At 42.5% G+C, this 6,299-nt stretch overlaps 1 protein-coding gene across 2 annotated transcripts in view; it reads left to right on the top strand.

Annotated features, from left to right (window-relative positions):
• The first annotated feature begins 1,190 nt into the window (after positions 1-1,190).
• Positions 1,191-6,299, top strand: part of LOC125484387 — a 15,582-nt gene continuing 10,473 nt past the window's right edge. The window contains exon 1 of one of the 2 annotated variants that reach the window (XM_048602935.1): positions 1,191-1,284. The gene's annotated coding sequence lies outside the window, so the exon portion shown is untranslated. The remainder of the gene's footprint in view (positions 1,285-6,299) is intronic. The other variant, XM_048602942.1, reaches the window with a different exon arrangement.

Genomic DNA, 6,299 nt, shown 5'->3' on the forward strand with positions numbered 1-6,299 from the left:
ACTGATGTGTAAATATTGAACCCACACTGTGGAGTGAATGCTAGTTTTCAGGGAATGCTGTCACCTGGACACAATGGGAAATGACCATTGTTCCGTCCTCCTCCAGAAACAAGCAACAGACAATAAAACACAGAGAAACCTTCGAAATGTCTCTCCTCTCACTAGACGAGGGGTCGATGATGTCGCTGATACAATGAACTAACCAATGGGAATGATGTATGTGATCAGTTTCCTGTTGCCTGATCTCAGGGCCACGGCTGGGAAGGAGAAGTAGGAAAGTGGAATTTCTTCAAACTCATTGCAAACCATCAACAAATGGAATCCATAGCCTAATTGGTGTTCACTGCAGTATAGAGAAGGAGCAGGGAGAGTGCACTGACACTGATCCTGAAGAATAGTCCTCAGGGGCAGGACATTGAGACATTGCTCTGGAATTTTACATTACATGACACAGATCAGAATGTACAGTCAGCCCATACTCATCAGCAACTAGAGAGAAACCAAACGGAACCCACATCGATAGACCTCGAATAGTTAAATAAATATGAAAATGACATACACAAAACAACAATATTGACATCTTTACCAAAGATATCAACAATGAAATCTGATTGATCAATCAGAATATTGAACAATTGTCAGAACCAAACGCTTACTGTGTTAATGAAAACAGAAACTCCTGGAGAAACTCAGCAGGTCTGGCAGCATCTGTGGAGAGAGAAACAGAGCTAACATTTTGAGTTTGGGATGGTTTGCAAAACACTCCTGACTTGTTTTCAGTTTTGCTGAAGAGTCACTGGATTTGGAACATTAACTCTGTTTCTCTCTCCGCACAGATGCTGCCAGACCTGCTGAGTTTCTCCAGCGCTCTCTCTGTTTGTTTCCAAATCTTCAGCATCCACCTTTCCTAAGTTTAAAGTCTTTGTGGATCCAATAAAGCAAGGGTTAAGAATTCTGGGGAGCCTGTGCACAGTCAGCAAAGCTTAACTGAGGGTAAATGTTGCTATTTCACATCCCCCCTCCCCTCCCCTCCCAGTGACTAATGTCTGGAGGGTTAATAGCGATTGTAACACCTCATTTCATCAGATCCTGCAAGCTGTGATTGGCTGTGATTAGGGCAGGGTCTGAAATCCAGGAGGATAAGTTTCCAGGGGGTGAGCACTGCTCAGACACTGAGACTGATCTTTCTTCTCCAGCACAGATTAGCCCATTCACAGCTGGAAAGGACTTTGTGTCAGATCCTATTTGACTCCAGTGATCTCTGCATCTTCCTGAAGTGGTGAGGTAACGAGAGAAATAAGTTATTCTCCTTTATGTTATGTTTATTCAAGTACAATAACTGAATTACTGAAATGTCAATTTAACAGTTTGAGAAATGTTCACTGATGCTTTATCTTTAAAGAAAGAACTGAAAGTATTTGTAATCTTTTGTAACAAAAACAACATTCAATAATTGCTTTCAATATTTAAACTGAACTAAAATAATTGTTAAAAGGTTTCTGTGCCATAGTGACTGCCTGTGTTTTGAAGATTGCCTCAGGAAAAGGATTTTTGTTTGTCATCATAAAAGGTTGTTATCACTAAAACTCTCAGTCAAAATATTTGGAAATATTCCTGAACTTAATTAGAAAAATGCATTTGTCAACTGTCAGGGATTGTTTAATTTGTGCATCTTTTCATTGATCTTTAGGCTGTGATAGAACATTTTTGGGAAGTTTAAAAATCACCTGGAGCATTTGTAGGAAATGTAGATAGTAACTGTCAGTGGTAACTCTGAACTGTCTCTGGCGCTGTCTGGATTAACTGCGATGTGGAGGAGCCGGTGTCAGACTGGGGTGGACAAGGTCAGGTTATAGTCCAACAGGTTTTGGTGTCGTGTGATTTCTGATCTGGTTTAACTCTGATGGATGGTTCTGTTCCCAGTCGTGGGTTTTACCATCTCTGTTCAGAGGTTATCGTTCAGCTGCTGTGATTTACCTGTTGCACACTGAGCAGTAATATTGGGCTGAACTAATTCTCCACAATATTTATACAAATATTTGTACATTGTATTTGTACAAATCGCTCCATGGTTCCTGACCTGGCTGATTAATCTCATAGTATCCAGCAGATGGGAAAGGCAGGACCTCATCGATATTTAAACAGGAGATTCTTACTTTAGTTATGACACACTTTGCTACAATTTTCTTAAACTTGCTGAAGAATTCTACTCTTGGGATTTCAGTGGCAAACCCAAATGCGTTAATTCTTTGTGAAATATTTTTAAGAGGATTAATATGCACAAGTAAATATTTATAATTTAAAAGGGAATTCTCAGCTGAATACAGCATAACATTTTGATTTATTTAACAGAGCACACCTTGGTCGGAGTTTACATAAAAATATCCTTTCAGACAGTGTGCAATTTCTCTTATCTATACTTTTATTTGTTCCCATTTTGAACTATACAAATCTTGTCGACCTGATAGTAATAAGGATTTTAGTCTCAGGTTTGACATCATTTGTAGGATCTTTGACCTGGAACATTGCGTTTTTTCTCCATCAATGCTGCCTACCAATGCTGAATTTCTCCAGACTTTCTGTCATTCTCATTTCAGATTTCCAGCATCTGCAATGTTTCTCATTTTATATTTGAATCTCCCTCCCTCCGCAGCAGAGAGTCTTTTATCCTATTCCCCGCTTTCTTTCCTTTTCTTCCATCAATGCGTTATCATCTTGTTGGCGAACACCTTCCTTGTCATCTCAAGGCAGTCTGTTGTAGCATTGAGGACAGGGTCATTGTAATAGTGAGGGTCTATTCGGATCACACAAGAGATGGATATTGAAGAAAGGGCTTTGCTAGGAGTTGAGTTTCCACTTTGGCATCAGTTGAGAAGTTGGGTATAAAATGTTCTCAAAATTGCTTTGGTTTCAGTAACTGTTTAAATTTCCTTGAATCTTTGCATAATATCATGTATAAAATTCCCCATGAGCCAGCAGAGTAGAGAGCATTATTTGTTTATTTTTCTTTAACTTAGTGAACATTCCTTTAATAACTGGGGTGGTTTTATCGAGTGGGTGGAAAGTGAGGTAGTCACAGAAAGTAACCTTTATTCCTGAGAGTGTTTCGTCCCCCTCACTGTGACTAACCTGTGTGAATGTTTCTGGAAATGACTTTTTTTGTAACTTTACTCAGTTACTTCACATTCCCACTACTGTGCACCAGGCAGTTAGTTTGGAAGTTTAACAAATGCTTACACGGGTAACACTGTTAAAGGTGCTGCAGGGAACGTGAACGCATTGGGAAGGGAGTTCTCGAACTGAGACAATCTGTAGATTGTGTGGGATTAAGCTGGGTCTGCAGTTGGTTTTTCCAATGAATTCAGATGATTCCATGTGGATTTGAGGTGGAAGCCCCCAGGTTAATATCTCAGCATCTAGTCTGCCTTGATGTAAGCTGGTTTGTAAGTCATGATCCACCCGACAAGTGCAATGGGAATTAGGCTTGAAGTATTTAAATCACCGTGTTTGAAGATGTTATAACACAACAACTTCAAGTGGCACTTGAACCCAGACCCCAGCCCACACGTAGTGACACTACTACCACACCACAATACCCTGATGAAATTAGATTCAGTACAGGGAATATGTCCAAGAATAGATAAATTTATTCCGATAATTGGAGAGGTGATAGCCTAGTGGTATTATTGCTAGATCTATTAATCCAGAGACCCTGGTAATGTTCTGGGGACATGGGTTTGAATTGTATCATGGCAGATGGCAGAATTTGAATTTGATAACAAACTAGAAATAAGAGTTTAATAATGACTATGAGGCAATTGTTAGGAATAAAACTGATCTAGTTCACCATTGTCCCTTGGGGAAAGAAACCACCATCCTGGTCTGGCCTATATGTACCTCCAGGCCCACAGCAATGTGGTTGACTCTGGACTGCCCTCTGGGCAAATAGGGATGGGCAATTGCTGCTGGTCTAGCCAGAGACACCTGCATCCTGTGGATGAATTAAAAAAAAATTATTAAATGAATATTACGAGGCTATCCCCTAACAGGACTGAACTGGTTCAGAGTTCAACTCCTGGTCTCAGTTATCTCCAGAGCTGTGGGTCACTTTCATTAACACTTTCCAATGATGTTGTTAATTGATTAACGTTACCTACAGCAACTCGTTATCAGTGAGTTTTAATCATAAATTTATTTCTTTTCTCTTACAGTGCGAATTAGTTCAAAATTACACATGTCTTCTACATAAACTTTACCATCACAGGAAAGGAGACCATTCAGCCCAACACCATTTATTGGTGCTATCTTTTTAGACAGAGCTGTCTAAACTGATCCCATTTCTCTGCTGTCTCTCCATATTCTTTAATACCTGACCTTCCCCCTCTGTGTCAGTCCCCACTTCTGGTAAAATGCCACGTTGTAACAAGCTGTTGGGTGAACAAGAGAAACTCTGTAAAAACCAGACAGGCCCATGTTGTTGTGTCAGGAATGTCCCCGGGCCTGGGGAAAGGAGGAGAGGGGAGAGCGAGGGAAACCCCTTGTAGGGAACATCCATGTGGAACCCTGGGGTCAAACACGGGCTGTGCAGAGAAAGAGCCAGAGTGCCCGAGCACATTCTCAGTAGGTTTTGCCCCTCATGATGCCCAGGCTCACTCTGTAAGGCAGAGGGAACTAAAGCTGAAGGCAGTTATTGTGTGATCTGAGGGTGGAAGGGATGTTTATTTGTTTGCCTGTTCCCAGGCAGAGACTGGAACAGCTTCCTCTTCTGCTGTTCAGAAACACAAATTAGACAGGGCTGATCCCAACCACTAAACCCAGCACAGGCAAAGCTTACCACGGCCTGAGCATTCCTATTCCAGAGCTCAGTGGGCGGTATTTAATTAAGGCTATTGGAAGTGTGCATGTTGGCAGGGAGGGAATGGGCTGGTTCTCAATGAAACATCCCACCTCATAACAGTTGGATAGTTTTAGGGTTAAAGGCTTCAAAGGGAATGCGGAGAAAGTAGAAACAAGGGACTGAGTTGGATGATCAGCTGTGTTCCTGTTTAATGGTGGAGCAGGCTCAAAGGGCTGAATGGCCTACTCCTGCTGCTATTTTCTATGTTTCAATGATGTTGGGTCCCTCCATCAGGCACCTTAACACCAACCCCCGCACCGCACCCCCCCAACCCCCCCGAGCAGTGTGTTTAATTTTGGGCAAGTAAACTGCAGTGCCTAGTCCACCCACCATCCCATCACCATTCCCCAATCTGTCTCCCATTTTCCAGCAATGGGGCATGGAGGGGCTGGTGGTGGGCATGGAGACGTCTAGTGGGCTTGGGTCTTTTAGCGGGTTTAAATGGTGGGATAATAAACAATTCCCTGAGAACAATCCTGCACCGAGAGTTTGGGAGTATTCTCCCGCCTCTCCCAGTTGTCCTATTCCTAAAGCAGAGGAGAGTCTAGTGGGTTCTCTCTGGTCGATAGAATGAATGCACATGGTCTCAGTATGAGCTTAGTCCAGCCACTTTCAGATCTTTCAAATGGTCCACCCTCAACACCACAACAGGAGGTTTCTGCTCCTCGCTGTCTGGTTGCTTGTTGTAGCTCTCCTGTTGATGGTGCTGCACCCACTGAGGGGGTCATAGGGCACTGAGGGAGGTGCCAGCTGGATTTGAAAGGAGGGCACCAACACGGTGACCAGACTCCCTCTTTGGTTCCAGGACAGAACTCGATTCGATCTGCACTCTGTATCCTGAAGGAATGGTGTTGATGAGCTGGGCAGTACTTGATCCCAGGCTGCACAGTCTTGTGGTGGGAGGAGGATTATGGTTCTCAGAGTGGATTGGACACAAGTTGATTTGCAAACATTCCAGAATGAGGGGAAACTGCATCCAGTAATTGTGTATTATCAGATCCCCCAAGATCCTGTCCATAATTAGCCTGAAAAGTAAAAAATTTCTACAGTGGTTTTACAAACTGCAACACACTTGGCAATTGGTTGATGGATAAGAAAAGAGAAAGTTGCGAGGGAACGTTTTATCTTAAATCCATTCTACTTTAGGTTGTGTGTAATGGGTTATAACATGATTCCAATTTTCTTTTTGTTTAAGCTGAGCTGTTGTCTCCACCAGAATGTGTAAGATATCAGACACAGGCACTTTGCCTGAACAAAGACCTTCCTAAAACCAGGGGACATCAGAAAGATACAGAGATAGTAGGAACTGCAGATGCTGTATCTATCTGAGATAACAAGGTATAGAGCTGGATGAGCACAGCAGACCAAGCAGCATCAGAGGAGCAGGAAGGCTGACGTTTCG

This window comes from Rhincodon typus, chromosome 1 (assembly GCF_021869965.1).
Source record: "Rhincodon typus isolate 14 chromosome 1, sRhiTyp1.1, whole genome shotgun sequence".
NCBI classification, from domain to species: domain Eukaryota; kingdom Metazoa; phylum Chordata; class Chondrichthyes; order Orectolobiformes; family Rhincodontidae; genus Rhincodon; species Rhincodon typus.